This window comes from Phocoena phocoena, chromosome 5, assembly GCF_963924675.1.
Source record: "Phocoena phocoena chromosome 5, mPhoPho1.1, whole genome shotgun sequence".
NCBI lineage: Eukaryota > Metazoa > Chordata > Mammalia > Artiodactyla > Phocoenidae > Phocoena > Phocoena phocoena.
The window spans coordinates 107,638,861-107,661,555 of record NC_089223.1 but is presented as its reverse complement, the minus strand read 5'-3'; the positions used below and the strand labels follow the sequence as shown (position 1 = coordinate 107,661,555).

At 41.8% G+C, this 22,695-nt stretch overlaps 1 protein-coding gene and 1 non-coding gene across 2 annotated transcripts in view; one reads left to right on the top strand and one right to left on the bottom strand.

The window, feature by feature from the left end:
- The window catches only part of LOC136123237 (protein preY, mitochondrial-like), a 37,619-nt gene that overhangs the window by 2,164 nt on the left and 12,760 nt on the right, over positions 1-22,695 (top strand). The window lies entirely within an intron of this gene.
- TRNAG-UCC (transfer RNA glycine (anticodon UCC)) lies at positions 2,346-2,419 on the bottom strand. Its single transcript has one exon. It is a non-coding gene; the product is annotated as a tRNA-Gly (tRNA).

Below are 22,695 nucleotides of genomic sequence, written 5' to 3'. Positions count from 1 at the left end.
GCACAGTTCAAGTGGTATGGTTTCACCTATTTCTGGCGAAGGGATTTTGCATAAGTACCAGGGGGTGAAGCTTGCTACAGCATGGCAGTTAAAGATCTGAAGTTATGGTGTTGGATGGTTTGTGAAGTTAAAATTTAAAGTTGCGCAGGGCATGGCCAGAGGGAAGCAGGGGAGGAAGACTTGAGGTTCATGGCTCTCAGGCTGGATGTTGATTTCAGTTGAACTGGTTCTGACTTGCACTTCCCCCTATTATCTTCATGATCGTAAATTCATGTTTTTCAGCAAATTTTCCAGGCCTTCTGAGTCTGAGATCACCTTTGCTTCCCTGGGACTGGGTCCACCTTACGCTAAGACACACACACTAGTCTTACTGTAAATTAGTTCATACCTTTTCCTGCTTTCAAGAGAGTATCAGGTGAAGACATTGAAGTTTAGGAAAGCAAAGAGTGGTGAAATGTGGAAAACGCTGTCTCAATTCACCACCCTTACAATTTTGCTTGAGGCTATTCCAGTCAGGACTGCTACTGAGCAAAGATGACAACAGAAACAAAAACAAACCATAAAGCTAACCTCCTACCCAAATCCCATAATGGTTTTGGAGAAGCACAGTGAGGCCAATGACCTCTCAAATGGCATTTCTTCTTCAATTGATTAGATATTTACTGCTCACTTATCACAACCCACAACCTCTATATGGGATTACATTGAACTCTGACCGTAGATAAGGTGCGTTAGGTGATTAGAGTGGGTTGGGCTCCCATAATTACCCTCCCCAATGCCCAACACCCAAGTCATTTCCAAGGAATTATTTATAAATAGTTGGATACAGTACGGTCAGGTGGTGAAGAAGTTTGTAAATCATTATTTTATTATGTGAAGAAGTAGTTGCACTTCTCCTCCAGGTGAGGTAAATATTAACTTTCTAGCCGGAAAACTGAAGTCCTAATCATCTTGGCGACACTGTGGTCATATGACATACCTGGGGGCAGCTCCAGATGGCAGCACGTAAAACAAATGATAGGGGGCCTCAAGCAATATTTGATTAAGAATTGTTCTCTCTGTGGGAGGAAATCAACACTCAAACCAGCTAAGCTGGCGAGCTCTCCTCCAGTGCCTGCTGCTCGGGCAGGATGTTTGGGGAAGTTTCAGGAGGACAGTAACACCCCTCACTGCAGTAGGTGAGAAACAGTCACAGTGGGATCTACATAGGAAAGAAGACTGAAGACATGAAGTGCCCACCAAAGCAGCAGGATTGAGGAAGGACACCAGGTCTCTCCATCCCATTGTCACTACCCTGTCCCAGTTCACCACCTTCCAGCCCTCACTTAGAACCTAGAAACTGCAGCAGCTTCCCAAAGGGCGTCCTGCCTCCTGACGCCCTCCATTCCACTCCCTAGTCTGCAGCCATCAGGCTCTTTCTAAAATGCCATTCTGGTTTTATCACCCCCTATTTGAGCCCATTACCTGGCTTCTCATTTCTCCCATTTCTCAGGATAAGGTCAACTTTGAGTATAGCTGAAAAGCTCTATTAATGACTCGATTTCTGCCTGCCACTCCCGGCTTCCATTCTTTACTACATTAAACTTCTAGTTTGTTTAAACCAGTGAAGCTCTCTGGCTTCCTCTTCTGGGAACTCTCTTCCTCTTTTAATTCTGGCGAACTCCTCCTTATTTTTTAGGACTCCCTTTCGATATCCTAGTGGGCGCTCCTATAGCATTCTAAACTTCTATTATAAGTTATTGCATCTCTTAGGCTGTTTAATGATCTGCCCGTCTTGCTGTACAGTATTAGCTCATGGTGAGTGTTTAATATTCACCACACCCTATTAAGCATTTTCCTTGGCATATCTCATGTGATTCCTGTAAGAATCCTGTGAGGGAAACACTTGATGACAAATAATTAAACCGAGGCTCATGTTAAGTTATTTGCTTAAGTCCTACAGCTAGAAGGTTCCATAGGGCAAGATGGCGTTGCTCTTGCCTATCATTTGATCCCTGGCAACAAATGTATGCCTAGCCCTTAGTCGTAGCTAGCACTTACATTGCACTTAGAATGTGCTGGGCATATCTCAATCTTATGTCAATAGGATGGGGAAACTGAGATAAAGGTTAAGTGACCTGCCCATGGTCACACAGCGAGGAAGTAGCCAGGCTGTGATTTAAACCTAAGCATCTGGCTTCAGAACTTCTGCATGCTTAACCATTAGACTGTCCTCCCTTTGCATGAGCAGAAATGCTTCAAGTTGCAGAAATGTTAAGGAAAGAGGTGAGACAGTCAATAAAGCAAAACAAATCGAGACTACTTTTTTTTTTTTTGGCCGCACCACGTGGCTCACGGGATTATAGTTCCCTAACCAGGGATTGAACCTGGGTTCCCCTGCAGTGGAAGCGCAGAGTCCTAACCACTGGACCACCAGGGAATTCCCCAAGACCATCTTTAATTAGGCAATTTGTTAGTCCTTCAGACAGCCTCCCATGAAGTCTTCACATTACCCACAACAGAAAGATAGATGCATAGTTTTCTCACCAAATGAAAACACGTCTGGAAGAAAAAACCATTTTCTATATTGCAGTGTCTCAGCTTCACTGAGCAGTAATCAGTGATTTAAAAAACATTCAACTAAAATTTCCTTTTTAACACTGCAATATATACTCAACTGACATTCTCTAGAGAAAATGGGGAGGGAAATCCGGTCGGATTATGGTGAAAAATTGAAGTCAGTCTGCTGTCTTGGAAGAGCACTGCTGTTGTCTGAGAAAAAGAGAAGAATGAAAAAATCCTTGCAGTTCCTAACAAGGCAAAAAAAAGTTTCATTTGGCCTTGTCAAGTACAAATAGGACTTGGGTGGCAGAGAGAAAAAAGCCAAGAAATGCTTTTGTAGTTGTATTTTCCTCCCTTCCCCAAATGGAAAATTTTATTGCTGTTTCTTCTGATTTCTGAATTGTTTTGATGGTTTCTGTGACACTGACTTGTTTTAAAAAATCATCTCAGCAGGTTTTTCCTTTTGATAAAACAGAAAAAATTTGAATAATTCATGGAAAACATTTTACTTTTTGGAGAATGGAGGGAGAATGATGACTTGGGGGATATGAAGGCAAGAGGATCTCTGAGTGAGTGAGGGATCCCCTATCATCAGAAGATGCAGCGGGCAGTAATCGTCCGGAGGCTGAGGCTAGAACCTTATTCGACTTGGCTGCTGTCTTTTGTTAAGAGACAAGAGACAAGGGTTGTTGATCAGGGATAATGGCTTGGTGGTGGAGAGGAGTTCATGGATAAGGGATAGGACTTGTTAATGGATTTAAGGAGAAGAAGGTGATAGAAAAGGAAGAAACAAGCGTGATCCCTAGATGTGTGGCTTTAGCTTCTGGGTGGAGTCTGTTATTGACATAGGGAAGAAGAGATTTAGGGGAAAAAATTTTTTAATTCAATGTTGCACATGTTAAGTTTGAAATTTCTGCACGAGGGTCCTACCTGATCTCCCTTGTTCTACTCATACTCCGTTACAGTATCTTTTCATGGTGCAGCCGCAAGAGGATCCTTTTAAATTGTACTCAAAGCCATCCGGTGACGCCACATCCAGCTCAGAGTAAAAGCCAAAGTCATGGCCTCGTCTTCTACACACGTCCTTGCTCATTCCCTTCCAGCTGCACTGTTCCCCTTGCTGTCCCATGAACATACCAGGTACACTCCCACCTCAGGATCTTTGTAGTGTCTCTTTTTTTTTTTTCTGGAATGCTCTTCCTACAGATATCTTAGCTAACTTACTGACCTCACCTCTAAGCCTTTGCCCAGATTTCAGCATCTTGGTAAGGTCTACGCTGATCACCCTATTTAAAACCACAACTGCTTTTCCATCCCTAGCACTCTACTTTCTCTTTTTACATAGCACTTCTGTTTCATCACCTTCTATTATACTATGACCCCCTTTTTTGGCCCCGCCTCATGGCTTGTGGGATCTTAATTCACCAACCAGGGATTGAACCCGGGCGCTCGGCAGTGAGAGCACGGAGTCCTAACCATGGGACTGCCAGGGAATTCCCTATACTATGATTCTTTTATAAGGTCAATTGTTAATCTTCATTTCCTCTCGTTGGAGCGTAAGCATCACGAAGGAGAGAAATATGATACTAATATATCCCAAGAATCTAGAATATTCCATGGCACATAGTAAGTACCCAATAAATATTGGTTACTATGAGTATGGTTAAATATGAGTAAAAATAATTATTCGATGTCTAAGAAATGTCAACTATATGGTTGGATAGATGAGTCTAGACCTCAGAGAAGAGATGAGGTCTGGAAGTATTCATCTGTGATAAATTAGTTAAAAATATGAGAATGAATAAAGTTACCCAAGGTAAAGACATGACTAGGAAAGAGACATTCCAATTTTAAGACCCAGGAAGTGTCAACATTTTGACCTCAGGTAGAGATGGAGAAACCAATAAAAGAAGGCAGATATTTAGAACCAGTAATGTAGGAGAAAAACCAGGAGATGCCTGGGTGGGACGGGATGGGGGGAGTACTGTGTGAAGGAAAGAGGAGTCAACAATGTCATCTCCTCCTGTGTAGCTAGGTGAGATAAGCCTAGAAAATCCTCCATTATATTGGCAACAAAGGAGATCTTTGCCCACCCAGGGAGGAACGGTCTCTGGGAAGATGGAAGCTGAGGTGGGGTTTGCCAAAATGGCTTCAGGGGGACTTCCCTGGTGGTGCAGTGGTTAAGAATCCGCCTGCCAATGCAGGGGACACGGGTTCAAGCCTTGGTCCAGGAAGATCTCACATGCTGAGGAGCAACTAAGCCCATGGGCCACAACTACTGAAGCCCGTGCGCCTAGAGCCCATGCTCCACAACAAGAGAAGTCCCCGCAATGAGAAGCCTGCGCACCACAACGAAGAGTAGTCCCTGCTCGCCACAACTACAGAAAGCCTGTGTGCAGCAACGAAGACCCAACGCAACCAAAAAATAAATATAATAAATAAAATTGATTCTTTTTAAAAAAAAGTGGCTTGAGGATATACTGGAGGACTGTTCTTTAATATAACTCCACTAAATAAGAACAAAGGATAACAAGGGATAATAACTCACAGGGTCAGAACTAATAGGAAAGGAGGCAGCAACAGATCAGCAATGTCAAGACATTTTTGGAAGATGTGAAGAAGTAGAAGCTGACTTAACTTAGCAGAGCAGGGGGATATATGCCTATGTGCCTGGGGACAGTGGCAGAATTGAGGAGTTTTAATGATGAACAAGTCAGTTTGCCATGTAGAACTCTTTAGATGTTCTGCACTTGGATCCAGCAGGTACTACAGAAGGTAAAGGTAATATGTCTGGATAGAAAGAGGGATGGTAGTTGAAAATTTTTATAGAAGAGTTGAGCTCACTGATTCCCTTCCTTACATGACCTACCCAGAGGACTACAAATCCATGTACCTCCAGCCTGCCCAAAGAGTTTTATGCTCTGGAGAAACTGGATCAGAGAGAGACACTTGACTTTGGGACACCAGGTCTAAGACAAGGATAGAACAAGGCATGGAGTTATTTTTTTTTTCCATGGGTTTTGAATGCAAGTTTTATTTTTGAATTCCCATTGAAATAAATATGTTAATCTTTGAAAAATATTTGGTTATATGCCACTAAAATGATCCCTAGAGCCCCCAGTTATAGTCATGCCCCATTCTGGAAAACACTACCATAGGGAATTACTGGAGGTACCCTTGGGGAGGTAGGATGAGTCCACTGTTTGTTGAGCAAGGGTCATCTGTGTCCCAAGTAAGCTGCTTGCTGCTGTTCATAATTCTCTGAGCCCCAGACCTACCAGCATATTTGATCTTATCTTTCCTGGCTGGCAACACTTTGGTGGTTCCCTATTCTCTTCTAGATAGAAGAGTAAATAAGGCATGGAGTTATAAATGTGGGGATTAAGTGAAAACTTTCATACTGAATTATAATTCTTAGACTCCCTTCTCCTGCTGTACTCCCAGAATTCTGTGAACAGACTGGAGAGTAGATTGGAGAATGTAAACTACACACACAAAAAGACTGACAGATACTGGTACTTTCAGAATCATACAATAAAAAGGTGGTGTCTTAGTCTGCTCAGACTACTATAACAAAATATCATAGACCGGGTGGCTTAAACAACAGACACATTTCTCACAGTTCTGAAGGCTGGGAAGTCCAAGATCACTGGAAGGTACAGTGTCTGATGAGCGCCCTCTTTCGGACTTGCAGATAGCTGCTCTCTTCCTCTTCTTATAAGGCCAACAATCCTATTGCATTTATTACCTCATTTAATCTTTTTTTTAAAAAACTAATTAATTAATTTATTTTTGGCTGCGTTGGGTCTTTGTTGCTGCACACGGACTTTCTCCACTTGCAGCGAGCGGGGGCTACTCTTTGTTGCGGTGTGCGGGCTTCTCATTGCGGTGGTTTCTCTTGTTGTGGAGCACAGGCTCTAGGCGCATGGGCTCAGTAGTTGTGGCTCGCGGGCTCTAGAGCACAGGCTTAGTAGTTGTGGCACACGGGTTTAGTTGCTTTGCGGCATGTGGAATCTTCCTGGACCAGGGATTGAACCCGTGCCCCCTGCATTGGCAGATAGATTCTTAACCACTGTGCCACCAGGGAAGTCCCACCTCATTTAATCTTAATTACCTCCTAAAAACCCTATCTCCAAATACAGTCAGGTTGGGGTTAGAGCTCCAACATATTAATTTAGTGGGGGACACAATTCAGTCCACATCAGTGAATAAGAAATAAACACTGATAGTGTGCCTTTTTATACATTTGGGATCTGGTTTAAATGGCAGTTATCCCACCTTGATTAATACAAGCAATTCCAACAGAGGAGAATAGTGAAAAGAGAGCCACGCACCAGACTTTTCTAGAGGGCAACTAACCTCTCCTGCCTAGAACCGAACATAGGGGGCTTTTGGAGGAAGGGCACCAAACGAAAAATGGAACTGATTTGTTCAAACATTTGAGAAAAACTATTGGTAAAGGTTCAGCAAGTCTATTGAAGTATTTAGAAAAAAATAAGTGATAAGCACATGGGAAGCTAAGCAAGGCAATTTCAACTCCAGGAAAAACAAAAATGTTGTATGAAAAGAAAATATTCATAACATGCATCTTGGGTTAAACAGGGAATCGTTACTGGGCATAGAAATGTAAACGATGGCCGACTTAGCCAAAAATTATAAGGTTACATGAAGCGGATGAAGAAGGAAAGGGAAGTTGTGTGTGTGTGTGTGTGTGCGTGTGTGTGTGTGAGATATAACATACTTTAACTTCTGAAACAGGAGGTGTTTAGGAAATGTTTAAAATCGCTCAAGAAATAGCAGTATAATCCTATAAAAATGTGTCAATAATTACTAGTAGAAAGAGAATAAAAGTTGAAAGTGGGAGTGTTTCCACTGGGAGTGAGTGGGGTGGGGAGCAAGACCGTAGACTGGGCCAGGGAGTGTGGTCTTCACTAGAGCCTTTTAGTACTAGCTGAATATTTAAAACTTATTTGCATATATTGGACAAAAATCAGATACACAAAACTTTTCAAAATATATTGTACGTATACTTCAATAAAAAAACTAAAAAATGTATATTGTATGGGACAAATGCTGCATGATCTCACTTACATGTGGACTATAAAAAATACAACAAATTAGGGCTTCCCTGGTGGCGCAGTGGTTGAGAATCTGCCTGCCAATGCAGGGGACATGGGTTCGAGCCCTCGTCTGGGAAAATCCCACATGCCGCGGAGCAACTAGCCCCGTGAGCCACAATTACTGAGCCTGCGCGTCTGGAGCCTGTGCTCTGCAACAAGAGAGGCCACGATAGTGAGAGGCCCACGCACTGCGATGAAGAGTGGTCCCCGCTTGCCGCAACTAGAGAAAGCCCTCGCACAGAAAGGAAGAGCCATACACAGCCATAAATAAATAAATAAAATAAAATAAAAACAACAACAAACTAGTGAATATAACAAAAAAGAGACAGACTCACAGATATAGAGAATAAACTAGTGGTTACCAGTGGGGAGGGGGGAGGGGAAGAGGGACAAGATAGGGGTAGGGGATTACAAGATACAAACTACTGTGTATAAAATAAACAAACTACAAGGATGTATTATACAGCAGAATATAGCCAATATTTTATAATAACTGTAAATGGAGTATAACCTTTAAAAATTGTGAAGAGATGTGTTGTATACCTGAAACTTATATAATGTTGTGAAGCAACTATACCTCAATTAAAAATTAAATACATAAAATATATCGTACAGGAGGTTTAAAAAAAGAGATAGGAAGTGCAGACAGCTCTTTCAAGAAGCTTTGCAGGCTGAGGGGAGCAAAGGGATGGGGTAGCAGCTCAAACATTCAAGGGTGGATCTAAATTTTTTTTTTTTGCTTGAGACACGCAGGATCTTAATTCCCCGACTAGGGATTGAACCCACGCCCCTTACAGTGGAAGCTCAGGAGTCCTAAACACTGGACTGCCAGGGAATTCCCTGGATCTAAATATTTTTAAATTAAAGTGAGAATATTAGTTACCAAATCAAATAGTGCAGGGTTTATAATGGAAAGCAACGTTTCCTGCCCCACACACCCTTTCCAACACATTGCTTTCCATTCACTTGTAAACATTTAAACTATGGCTTCTCTCAGCCCGGTAGCATTAGGGCAGTTTAGTGCCCTGGGAGAGGAGGGCGGAGACAGGATTTCTGCCAATGGAGAGCAGTGTCTCACCAGTCCGTGAGCAAGCCGACTGGCACACTGCTCGGCCCAGGTCTTACCACCACCCAGCCCGTACGGAGAGAGGAAAGCCCAGAGGGGAAGCTGAGAAGCATGCAGTTAGGGCATTTTTGTGGCGCTACTCTGCAGAATCCTGTGATCTCTCAGAATCAGAGTCCTCGTTACGACCTGTGCAAAGGGGAAAGAAAAATCCAGTTCTGTTTGCGGCATAGCTTAAAGCTGTGAGGTCTAAATTCGATTTGGGGAATTCAGGAGAGGGATTTCTGTTCTCTGCCCCCATTGGGAAGAAAAGGTGAAAAGAGGCTCACAAAAGTTTCTGTTGTATCTTTATCCGGACCCTGTATACCATAATTATAAAGAGGCATAGGATGGTTTTTGTGGTCACACCTCTACTGAGGGTGCTGTAGGTAGGGATACATTTTATTGCACTCAAGTGCCTATAACCATAACAATATATTGTGAACATACAGTACTTACTTTCTGAGCATTAATGAAACAACCACACTAGTACAGAAGAACAACCAGATCTATGAGAGATTTTAAGATAAACATAAAAAGTCCCTAAGGAAAATGACCTGTAGATCATTACCTAATGATTTTTTTTTTTTTTTTTTTGCGGTACGCGGGCCTCTCACTGTTGTGGTCTCTCCCGTTGTGGAGCACAGGCTCCGGACGCGCAGGCCCAGCGGCCATGGCTCGCGGGCCCAGCCGCTCCGCGGCATGTGGGATCTTCCCAGACCAGGGCATGAACCCATGTCCCCTGCATTGGCAGGTGGACTCTCAACCACCGTGCCACCAGGGAAGCTCTATGCTTCTTCTTTTACAGCATGTTTAAGAGGATGACAGGTCTGCCGGGTTTAATGCAATGTCATTCATTATAAAGATTACTGAACTCAAAAAAAAAAAAAAAAAGATTACTGAACTCGAACGCTAGAGGCAGGGCTAGTGTGCAGACATATGCCACTGCCCTGGAGTGGGGATTCATTTTGGAGGGAAGTTGTGGTAGCTAACTTGCGAAGAATCAGCCAACCACTTCCAGATGGATATTTCATAATATTCCCCATCAGGGACCTAGCTCCCTGATGTCTTCCATGATACTGTCAGTCTACTGAAATGCTGATAGAGCAGTAAAGGCTCCACACCCTTTAGCTGTGCTGTGTGGCTACACTAGCCTAGAAGACAACGCTCAGACGCCTTCAGGGACCAGACAAGTAAAATGGGAGTGAGAGTGAGACCCAAGAGTACATGGATTAAATCAAACCCACATTTACACATACACATACACACACCAGCCGCTCTGTGCTGGCCAAACAAGAGTCTGCTGCTCGTGTCTTTCCCAGGGGCTACCAATCTGTGATCTCTGCTTAGCTGTGGGAATAATGCTCCCTGTACAAACTCAGACCTTAACTTCCCTCGAGAGTCACCAGGGTTTCTGACTCCATCCTGGAGCAGAACCAATTTAGGCCTCAAGTAGTTAATCCAAAATGACTGTCTGAAGTCCCACCTAGCCTTTAAGGCCTGCTCAAAGCCCCACTCCTCCATGAAATCATCCCTTTCTCCCTCAGAGATGGAGCCTTACCTTCTGCTAGCTCTGCTTTGTACCTCTGTTACAGGAGTTCCACTGTCTTATATTACAACGGTTTGGATTTGTGTCAGCTTCAGCCCCCAGATCTCAAGGCCCAGCCTTACGATGTAAACCTATATAACTCTCTGTAAAATTTAAATGAAGGGATTTCTGAGTATTTTAATTGGCATATAGAAATTATTTTAAAATCCTAGAAATGTATTCAAAGAAAAGAGTACCTCCCACCTAAAGTATTCTCTCAGTGTTTCCCAAACTGGTGTTCCTCAGAACATTAGTCCCAAAAGATGCTCCCTGAAAAGTGCTCTGTGGTCAAATGCTGCAGTCTATATCCTGATAGAGTCACAAGGCACACTGGCATTGTAAAGGCTCTGAGAAGATCAGGAGAGATTAAAGAAAAGTTTACTTTTTTCACCCAGGATTCTCTTCATATATTTGGCCATGGGATCCTTTTAATGGGATCATTTAAGGACTTGCTCCTTGGAATGCAGCCCTTGCAGAGGCAGCAAGGACAGACTCTGGCTCCAAGCTGCCTACAACCCAATCCTCAGCGTTCACTGTCCTTGGGTAAGTTACTTGACCTAAGCAAGTTACTTGCCTAAACTGTCTCATCTGTAAAATGGGCGTAATAGTAAGACATACTCTTATAGGGCTGTTGTGAAGGTTAAATGAGTTAATACATATAAACTATGTATCTCAGCCTAAATTTGGAGTTTTGGTCAGAAAATCAGGCCTCTCTCCCTAATTCAGATTCAGAAAAAAATCAGAAATAAGATGTCATCAAACTATTGGCTTTGCTACCAATAAAAGCTGTTTGGAGGAAGCTTTGCTATTACGTTTGTGAATAGGACTCACCACCTCACCCACTGCACCCCCATTTGATTCCAGCCTCTCAATCACAGGCAGAGATGGATATGCAGGTTTTCTTGGTAGGGTCAGGTAATTACAGCAGAGTGAACAAAGTAAGTGTTTGTCTGTGTATTAGTTTGTTAGGGCTGCTCTAACAAAGTACCACAAACTAGGTGGCTTAGAACGACAGAAATCTACTGTCTCACAGTTCTGGAGTCTAGAAGTCTGAGATCAAGGTGTCAGCAGGGCCATGCTCCCTCTGAAACCTGTAGGGGAAGGATCCTTCCTTGCTTCTTCCAGTTTCTCTAGCCCCAGATGTTCCTTGGCTTGTGGCAGCATGGTTCTCATCTCTGCTTTCATCATCACATGGCATTTTCCCCATCTGTTCTCACACAGCCCTCCCTCCACGTGTGTCTGTCTCTATGTCTAAATTTTCCCTTCTTTATAAAGACATCAGTCATATTGGATTAGGGACCACACAAATGACCTCATTTTTTTTCTTCTTCTTTTTTTTTTGGCTGTGCTGTGCGGCTTGCGGGATCTTTGTTCCCCGACCAGGGATCGAAACTGTGCCCCCTGCAGTGGAAGCATGGATTCTTAACTGCTGTACTGCCAGGTTAGTCCCATGACCTCATTTTAACTCGATTACCTCGGTAAAAACCCTATTTCCAAATAAGGTCCCATTCTGAGGTACTGGGGGTCAGGACTTCAACATACCCTTTTTAGGAGGACACAATGCAACCCATAACATCCTGAGACCAGGCCATCCAACATAGAGGAAAAGGGACTTAAGCTAATTTCTGATCCTTCTTCCCCATGTCACCAGTCAGAGACATCATGTCTCCTTCCTTGGGGAGGAGTGAAAGGGGGTCAAGGAAGTCCAGAAGTGCTCCCAAGTCCTTTCTCTCCTCCTCCGGCTGGAATTGAGAAATCTCCCCCCACTCTACAGAAAATGAGGAAGTAGGGAAACATCCCCATTCCCACCCCCATTGCCAAAATGCAGTCCAAGGATGGTTTCGGGTTTAAATAGGTCTTCAGAACTGCTTGTGGTCCTGCCTTAAAATTTGCCAGTTGGAGTCCCTCTGTCTCTCCTGGAGCTCAAGGGTATACCTGCGTGTACCGAAAAAAACTGGTTACCTAGATGCTGGGGAACTTGAGGACTCCCTGGTGTTGCACTTGGGGCCACTTTCAATTGGCTGTGCCCTTGGCAACAAGGTTCTTTCAAGCCTGACCTTTTCTGGGGGATGGGGGAGAAAATATCCTCATTAGTCTTAGAAACAACTATTAACAGCTAATACACAACAGCAATATATATTTAGATTTTTAATAAAGATTTGGATGAGGGGAAAAGATGGAGGTACACACCAAGCAAAGACAGTGTTTCAAATAGCAATGGGTAGAACAAGTCAGGTGTCTTCGCTGGGGGAGAGGAGTTACAATTGTTGAGTGTTTACCCTGGGCCTCACACGTACTAGCTTGTTTAATCCTCACACCCTGTGAGTGTTGCTGGTGTGCTGTGGGGCAGGGCCATCTGTCTCTAGGGCTTGTCCTCTTAAACACTGAGCTACACAGCCTCCTTTGTCTGAAACACAGGAGGCTGCTCTTACCTCTGTGTCCTGAAAACAGTTTATGTAATTTCTTCCACAGCACTGAATACATCTGGAGCTATTCCCTTCCTTGATTGTGAGCCCCTCCAGGACAGGAACTGGTCCACACTCACCTTCATTGCCTAATTTGCTGTCTGTCACCTTGTAGGTAACTTTTTGATTAAATCAATGAATAACTTTTTACTAAAGAACCCTTGAAGATTTTTCTGATCCACACACTTAGTACAGTCTTCAAAGTAGTATGATTCATGAATTGTGATTGCGTCCCACGCAGAAACAGACACCCAGGCTAATGACCTGTATTACAGCAGTGACAATATGCTGACCAGTCTCTTTCATTACTTAGAACTTTCCCCACAGTTTAAACTGAGAGAGCCCGATTTCTTCCTGGGTCTCTTCGTGGAAGTGTCCAGGGCATGGTGCTCAGTGCCAGGTGCCTTGGTGTCTTCACCACTGCTGAGTGGTCACTGACTCAGACTCTTCCTAAGATAGGTGGGACAGGGGTGACTCTGGGCCATTGTCAGTAGAGAACCGCAGATCAATCTGTTGCCCCATTCAAATCTGGAGTTCATTTACATAGTGAATTTTGGAACACAAGCAATTGGCTGACCTTTGTGTTACATTCTGCTTCCCACGAGGTGCCCGATTTCTGGAACCCCTGGGGCACAGGCTTGGTCTAATAAATTCACAGAGGGACATGCGCCTATTAGAAGAATCTCAAATCAAAATCTAATGGGAGCTGACCATGTGACCTGCTTTGGGAAATGGAAGGAGAGAAAGCCCCAGCTATTAGCTGCTTATTTAAACGAAACACCCTGGTCCTTGTGCTACTCTAGATGATTTTCTCATATAGAACAAATGGAAGAGCAGGGGGAAATAATACGTTCATGAGAAAATGGCTGGTACTGGAGGCTGAGTGGAAGCCAAACAGTAGGAATGGTGGCAAAGACTATATCTCTTCTGTTTTCTAAACTCAGAGAGAAAAATGAATATTACTTCTTGGCCTGGTGGTCTCTGGGCAGCTTGGATCTTTTAAGTACTTGTTCAGTAGTTTCTATTTCTTCATTCATTCATTTATTAGTTTATCAATTTATTAGTTTATCCAGTTATTAATTTACTCAATAAGCATTTATTGTGACCTGCTTTGTGCTTGGCACTAGGTAGGACACTGAGGATATAGATGAGTGAGACCTATTGCCTATCCTCCAGGGTTTAGGGGAGAATTTAAACATGGAAATGGAGTAGACTGAAGACACTTTGAAGGCAGGGATGGGGACTTATTCATCACAGTAACACCAGTCCCTGGCATGGTGGCTGGCATGTAGGAAGCATTTCATAAATGTTTATTGAACGACTTAATGACGGTATTGGTCATACATTAATAAAACAATAACATTGTAAGTTAAACTACTAAATAAATGTAATATAGTTGAAGACGTCAAACAATACCAGAAAGTGATTTGCATGGTAGTAACTTAAATGAGATTTGCTAGTTGGAAAAATATCCCGACATAATCTATACAGTAAACTTTCTTTAATATATTGAAACCTCAACTGTGCTACAGCGCTGCTGAGTTCTACCTATGTTTTAAATGATTCATCCTGAGTTAGAAGTCCCGAGGTATTAATACTAGCTAATGTTTCGTTCAGCTGTGGCTCAACCTGAGTGAAACAACTGATGTAAGAAGGGCATCAATTGTTCTAGTCACCTCTGTGAAAAGAATAGCATGGCACGGGACGATATTTGCTGTGAGGACATTTTAAACAGCGGGTGTGTTTGTATTCTTACTGATTTCTGATAGCACTTTTAAAATAGAAGCCATAAATTATGGATAGCCAAGACCTATTAGGAACTGCAAGGGAACTACACTTAAAATAAATGGCCCAAGAACTGTAAAATCAGCTGACTTAGAGCAAGAGATTTGGGGGGTGGGGAAGGCCCTATTTTGAGTAAATGACATTCAGCTAAGAGCTGAAGCCTGGACTTGGAGTTAGCAGAGTGTGTGTGTGCGTGTGTACATGTGCCTGTGTGTGTGAGGAGTACAAGATGAGCGCTGAGGACACGGGAAGCGTCCTGAGCTGAAGGAACATCGAAGATCCCGTGGGGAAAGCTTGGCTCTTTCGGGAAACTGAAAGCAAGTTGGCGTGGTTGTCATGTGGTGTGTGTGAAGCAGATTATGGGTATGAGTTGAAGCTGGAGGCAGGCAGGGGCCACGCCATTCAGGGCTTCGTGGGCCATGTGTAACATTTGTGATTTATCCTAAGGACGAAGCGTGTTTGCTGGTGACCTGCTGTGGGAAGACGGGTTGGGGTGTACGCCAGCTGTTAACCTGAATGGTGGTGCTTCTCTTCTTGTAAGTGACCCGGGATTGGAGTGTGACCTTGGGTGCAGTGCCAGTGAAACAGGCTCACATTTCATAACACATTTTGTAGGTTATCAATTATGGTGATAGTGCTTTATCAAGGTAGTGAAAAAGGAATGCAATCATGCAAGAAAATACTTCACGTTTGTTTGATCGCCCCCAAACCTCGAACACCATGAGCACGTGTGCAGACGTTCAGGAAGGCAGTCAGTGAACACCACAGTCCCTGCTGACAGCAGAGTCTGCAAACAATTGTTCACCCTACATCCTGCCCTACTAGAACTTCTCCTTGTAAGCTGCTCCCTCCTGCCCCGCAGTTCAGGAAACAGGAGGGACGTTTAAACAACTCATTCACTGGACCCTTCTCTTAAGCTTGAAAAAAATTTTTTTCTTGTATGTTTCTTAGGAAAGGGTAACCAAAAATTACCAAGCTGCAAAATCTTTGACATTCCAAAGCATCGCCTATGGTGCTGCCCATATTCGCAAAGCCTGGGCTGGGACTTTTTTTTTTAATCAAATTGTTTTTATTGAAGTATAGTTGATTTATAATGTTTTGTTAATTTCTGCTGTACAGCAAAGTGATTCAGTTATACATATATATATATACATTATTTTTTAAATATTCTTTTCCATTATGGTTTATTATAGGATATATATATATATTTTTGGCTGCTTTGGGTCTTCATTGCTGTGCGTGGGCTTTCTCTAGTTGCAGCGAGTGAGAGGGTACTCTTTGTTGGCGGTGCGTGGGCTTCTCACTGCGGTGGCTTCTCTCGCTGTGGAGCACGGGCTCTAGGCATGCAGGTCTCAGTAGTTGCAGCACGTGGGCTTAGCAGTTGCAGCACGTGGGCGCTAGAGCGCCTGGGCTTCAGCAGTTGCAGTGCACGGGCTCTAGGGCGTGCGGGCTTCAGTTGTTGTGGTGCGTGGGCTCGGTAGTTGTGGCTTGCGGGCTCCAAAGCACAGGCTCAGTAGTTGTGGCACACGGGTCTAGTTGCTCTGTGGCATGTGGGATCTTCCCAGACCAGAGATCGAACCCGTGTCCCCGAATTGGCAGGCAGAGTCTTAACCACTGTGCCACCAGGGAAGTCCTATCATAGGAAATCAAATACAGTTCTCTGTGCTATACAGTAGGACTTTGCTGTTTATCCACTGGGTTTTTGTTTTTGATTAAGATTCTAACAGTAATTCCAAGGAGTAGGTACCTTGTAAGATGTTTATTGTAAGTATGTAATTCAACATGCTTTGCATTTCACTTGGGAAGTGATTTCTTTTTCTTTTTAAATTTGGTGGATGGGAAGAATATAAACAGTTATGTGTTAAAACCTACCACAATGAACCAGGGAAAAACTTATGGATTAGTAGAGGAAAGGGCTATCATTTCAAGTTATGTTTCTATGAGTTCAGCCATCAAATATTAAAAAAAAGTTGTTGCTTAAAAGCATTATTCATAGACTACCAGATGGATTATATATAATCTATTGTCTACAGATATATTAGGTTAGAAGAGTAATAAATTCTCGGCTTTAAGTAAATACAAATCACAACCATGACTGCTACAGAATGAATCTGAATGAGCTGGAGAGGCAATGGACTAATTGTTTCAAAGGACAGAATGAGAACAAAAATATGGTAGGAATGCACAGTATATGTGAATTCTGCTCAATAGATGAACAACAGCCTCCTTTCCTAAAGCAGTAAATCTGAATTAATACTTATCCCATTATGTGCCTTAGTTCATAGAAAAATAACTTTGCTTTCCTCTGTTTCATCTGCCTAATCTTAAGAAAAATGGAAGATAATAATCTCGACAACTAGAAGTATGACCATGAAAAAAATGATTCTAAAGCCATTGGCAGATCCAGTGGATCCACAGAACTGAACAGTATGCAGTTTGAACAAATATTTCTCAAGTCCTACTGCCATGGGACTGTGAAGCTGGCCTTCTAGAGAGCACAGCCTGACCATTCTTATCCCCTAGCTAGTCTTGGACCATGAGACTGGATATAGCCAGCTGAACTAAACAGTCTAACCATAAAATGTGATATAAACAAGATGAGAAGAGACTCAGTCTTCCATAAATACTTCATCATTACTGTTACTGATTCTCCATTGCCCACTGATTCCCATTTTAAAAATCCAGATGGGGCTTCCCGGGTGGCGCAGTGGTTGAGAGTCCGCCTGCCGATGCAGGGGACACGGGTTCGTGCCCCAGTCCAGGAAGATCCCACATGCCGCAGAGCGGCTGGGCCTGTGAGCCATGGCCATCGAGTCTGCGCGTCCGGAGCCTGTGCTCCACAACGGGAGAGGCCACAACAGTGAGAGGCCCGCATACCGCAAAAAGAAAAAGAAAAAAAATCCAGATGATTCCATGCTAGAGTATAAGGAAAATGAGCACTTCTCAGCTGTGAAAATGGCAGGAAGGTGAGGGGGTAAAATTCTGATGCTCATTCAGAGCCCAGATGATTCCAAATGCTTTGTACCATATTTTAATTGTTTCAAAATTAATTTTTCTTTGCAGTTACTTAGTTTTCAAGAAACTTAAGGACGCATTTCGGTAACATGCTAATATTTAAAGAATGATCCCTAAAAGTGTTGCTCCTAAGATTTATTAATTAATATTTGAGAAGGCTAATAAAGAAGGAAAGGGTTTGACCATGCTAATCACTGTTTTATTTAGAATTGTATACAGAGTTCTTCTGATTTTATGGCTTGTGTTGATGCTTTTTTTGGTGTTATAGTTAAAGTACATTAGAGTATTATTAAAATAGAAAATGTTGGGAATACCCTGGCAGTCCAGCAGTTAGGACTCAGTGCTTTCACTGCAAGAGCCTGGGTTTGATCCCTGGTTGGGGAAGTAAGATTCTGCAAGCCATGCAGCATGGTAAAAAACAAGAAAGAAAGAAAGAGAGAGAGAGAGAGAGAGAGAGAGAGAGAGAAAAGAAAGAAAGAAAATGTTATGTAACTTCTCTATTCTAATATCTCACACTTTATATAAAGATTCTTTATAATCTCCCAACAAGTTGTGAAGTCTTTAAAAATAAAAAAAATTGCTGAGAACACAAAGTACATAACTTCTTCAATAAACTGAAAGTTTCTAATATAGCTATAATCAAGAAAAGAACTGTTAGTGTTGCAGATGACATGATACTACACATAGAAAATCCTAAAGATGCCACCAGAAAGCTACTAGAGCTCATCAATAAATTCAGTAAAGTTGCTGGATACAAAATTAATACACAGAAATCTGTTGCATTTCTATACACTAACAACGAACCATCAGAAAGAGAACTTAAGGAAACAGTCCCATTTATCATCACATCTAAAAGAATAAAATACCTAGGAATAAACCTACCTAAAGAGGCGAAAGACCTGTACTCCAAAAACTATAAGACACTAATGAAAGAAATTGAAGACCACATAAATAGATGGACAGATATACCATGTTCTTGAATTGGAAGAATCAGAATTGTCAAAATGACCATATACCCAACACAGTCTATAGATTCAATGCAATTTCTTTCAAAATACCAATGGTATTTTTCACAGAACTATAGCAAATAATTTAAAAATCTGTATGGAAACACAAAAGACCCCAAATAGCCAAAACAATCTTAAGAGGAACAGAGCTGGAAGAATCAGACTCCCTGTATTCAGACTATACTACAAAGTGACAGTAATCAAAACAGTATGGGGACTTCCCTGGTGGTCCAGTGGAATCCACCTTACAATGCAGGGGACACAGGTTCAATCCCTGGTTAAGGAACTAAGATCCTACATGCTGCAGGGCAACTAAGCCCACACGCCACAACTACTACTACTGAGCTCATGTGCCTCAACTAGAGAGACTGCGGGCTGCAAATTACAGAGCCCACACACCCTGGAACCCATGCACCACAGCTAGAGAAGAGAAAACCCTCACTCCACAACTAGAGAGAAACCTGCACACCACAATGAAGAGCCTGTGTGCCGCAGTGAAAGATCCCGCATGCCTCAACGAAGATCCCACATGCTGCAACTAAGACCCGAGGCAGCCAAAAAAATAAAAAATAAAAAAACAAATACAAAATAAATAAATCTTAAAAAAAAAACAGTATGGTACTGGCACAAAAACAGACATATAGATCAATGAAACAGAATTGAGAGCCCAGAAGTAAATCCATGCACTTATGGCTGATTAATCTACCACAAAGGGTATGAGAATATACAATACAATGGAAAAAAGACCGTTTCTTCAATAAGTGGCACTGAGAAAACTGACAGCTACATGTAAAAGAATGAAATTAGAATATTCTCTAATACTGTATACACAGAGAAACTCAAAATGGATTAAATACCTAAATGTAAGACCAGAAAACATAAAACTCCTAGAAGAAAACAGGCAGGACACTCCTTGACATAAGTTATTTGACATAAATGTGTCTCCCCAAAGGAAACAAAAGCAAAAATAAACAAATGGGACCTAATTAAACTTAAAAACTTTTGTACAGCAAAGAAAACCATCAGCAAAATGAAAAGACAACCTACTGCATGGGAGATAATATTTGCAAATGATATGACCAATAAGAGTTTAATATACAAAATATATAAACAGCTCATATAACTCAATAACAAAAAAAGAAACAATCCAATTAAAAAGTGGGCAGAAGACCTGAATACACATTTTTCCAAGGAAGACACACAGATGGTTAATTACATTGCTAATCATTAGGGAAATGTAAATCAAAACCACAATAAGATGTCACCTCACACCTCTCAGAATGGCTATCATCAAAAAGATCACAACTGGGCTTCCCTGGTGGCACAGTGGTTAAGAATCTGCCTGCCAATGCAGGGGACACAGATTCGAGCCCTGGTCCAGGAAGATCCCACATGCCACGGAGCAACTAAGCCCGTGCGCCACAACTACTGAGCCTGTGCTCTGGTGTCCGCAAGCCACAACTACCGAGTCCACGCACCACAACTACTGAAGCCCACACACCCTAGAGCCCACGCACTGCAACTGCTGAAGCCCAAGCACTCTAGCGCCCACGTGCTGCAACTACTAAGCCCACATGCTGCAATTACTGAGGCCCGTGTGCCACAACTACTGAGCCCGTGAGCCACAACTACCAAGACCCCGTGCCACAACTACTGAAGCCTGCTCTCCTAGAGCCTGTGCTCTGCAACAAGAGAAGCCACTGCAATGAGAAGGCTGTGCACCACAACGAAGAGTAGCCCCTGTTCGCCGCAACTAGAGAAAACCTGCGCGCAGCAACGAAGACCCAACGCAGCCAAAAATAAATAAATAAAATAAATAAATGTATTAAAAATAAAAAATACAACAAATTAGTGAACAGAACAAAAAAGAAGCAGACTCACAGGAATAGAGAACAAACTAGTGGTTACTAGCGGGGAGAGGTAAGAGGGGGCAAAGTAAGAATAGGGGAGTAAGAGGTTAAAAACTAACAGGTATAAAATAAGCTACAAGGTGGTGGGAGTTGCAAAATGATACAATCTCTTTGGAAAACCATTTATTAGTTTCTACTAGAGTCATGCTTCATGATACAGCAGTTCCACTTTTTATCCCCCAAAGAAATAAATGCATATACCCTCTCATTTGTACATTATATTCATAGCTGTTTTATTCATAATATCCAGAAGATGAAACAATGCAAGTGTTCAGCACACAAACAGATAAATAAACTGTGATAATTTACATAATGGAATACTACCCATCACTTTAAAACAAGATGGCTCCAACACAAGACAGAGAAATCTCACAGATACTCTATCGCGTGAAAGAAGCCAGGCACAAAAGAGTTCTAGTATGTGATTCCATTTATATACGGTTTAAGAACAAGCAAAACCAGAAGATGTTTTTAGAAGTCAGAACAGTGATCAACCCTTCAGGGAAAAGAGTGAAAAGTGCATGAGAGAATCTTATAGAGGGCAGGAAATATTCTGCAGTTTTATCTTAACGGTGGTTATTCAGATGTATACATATGTAAGAATTCAAACTATAATGCTTAAGATTAGTGCACTTTATGCACTTTGCTATATGTATGTTATTTACTCACTAAGTAAAATAAAGTTGGTCAGATCTGCAATCAATCAATCAATCAGTCAATAAAATAAGCTACAAGGGTATATTGTACAACACAGGGAGTGTAGCCAATATTTTATAGTAACTATAAATGAAGTATAAACTTTAAAATTGTGAATCACTGTATTGTATACCTATAACTTATATAATATTGTACTTGATAAAATAAAATAAAAACAAGTAAATGCTGAGAGCACAAGGTGCATAACTTCAATAAACTAAGAGGTTTCTGATACAGCTATAATCAAGAAAAGAAACTCCTGAAATAGTAACTAAAAATTAACTCTGCATATCCTATATGTTTCACATATGTCAATAAATTATAAGGCAGATGAAATCCAAAATTCTGTTAGTTATTTTAAAAAGAGGAGAGAACATCTAGATCCTGAGCTATTTTGGAGTTACAGCAATTGAGATACTAGTTTTACGTGTACAGTTGAGAGGCCTCATCTCCCTGCCTTGCTCCCACCAGCTGCCTTTATCTGAACACTCTTCATGGGACAGTGGGAAAAATGGAAAAAAGGATGGTCATTTGAAACTGTTTCTTCGGATTCCTTGGCAGAGGAACAAACTCACTGCCTAAAGTACCAGAAATTTTCAATAAGGCAATAATATATCTTTTTGATATGAGCCACGTTTATTTATAAAATATTAATATATTTTATTTGCTTAAAGAATAGGCCTTATTAACAAATGCTTTTTGGTGTTATGTTTATATCCTGATGCATAAAAACATAAACTCTATCTGCTAACTATGGGAATTAACTTCAATTAATTTGCAAGATTTGAAAGGATTTAAGATTTTTAAAAAAATTTTAGGTAAAGCACAACAATGTAATTTTTAGCCTACTGATTAATTCCAACACCTGAGGTTATGTTTCCTACAAAGATCTATGCTTGGACTTCGGATTGTAGATTTTCCACACCCAGCGCTTCTACATCATCCAATTCTCTGGAGGTCATTTCATAGGTTGCTAGAATCTCTTAGAAGGAGGAAAATTAGTCCATTGTTTTATTTCAGGAGTTCTAGTAACTGAGGTGATAAGAACAGAAAACTCAATAACAAGTTTCTTTCATTATATTCTTTCAGATGTTTTCACCCACACTTCTTTTTACCCTTAGTTCTCAATATTATTTCTGCACAACTTTTGTAAGTTGCCCTAAGCAATAAAATAAGAAAAGTCTCAAGATATGGTCCACGTGTTCCAGGCAGTTTACACATAAAACAGTTAGTAAGACCACCTGAGGCTTGGCTGAGCCTTTCCAATGGGATTTGCCTCAGCTATGCTTTAATGAACAAACTTGTGATCAATGGCTTATAAAGTACTCTTGATTTGCACACCACTGAACAGCTTGGTCTACCTTCAGTCTATAATTTACTTCCGGAACTCCAAAGCGGTTTGACTGAACTGTCATTCTGGATAAAATGAGCTGTGTAAGTAGCAGGTAAGGTGAAGACTGCCAGCT